Below are 344 nucleotides of genomic sequence, written 5' to 3'. Positions count from 1 at the left end.
TCTTCTTCTTTTTCTTCTTCTTCTTCTTCTTTTCTTCTTCTTACTTCTCTTTCTTCTTCTTCTTCTTCTTCTTCTTCTTCTTCTTCTTCTTCTTCTTCTTCTCCTCCTTCTTCTTCTTCTTCTTCTTCTTCTTCTTCTTCTTCTTCTTCTTCTTCTTCTTCTTCTTTACTTCATCATTTTCTTCTTCCTTCTTCCTTGTCATCGCCGACCTATATATGTGTGTGTGTGTATGTATATATTGGTTAGATACATGCACACACACACACATAGATACGTACGTACATACATACACAAACATACATACATATATACATACACACATACATACATACATACATACATAC

This window comes from Octopus bimaculoides, chromosome 11 (assembly GCF_001194135.2).
Source record: "Octopus bimaculoides isolate UCB-OBI-ISO-001 chromosome 11, ASM119413v2, whole genome shotgun sequence".
Taxonomy (NCBI): Eukaryota; Metazoa; Mollusca; class Cephalopoda; order Octopoda; family Octopodidae; genus Octopus; species Octopus bimaculoides.
Note: the sequence above shows the minus strand (reverse complement) of the source record.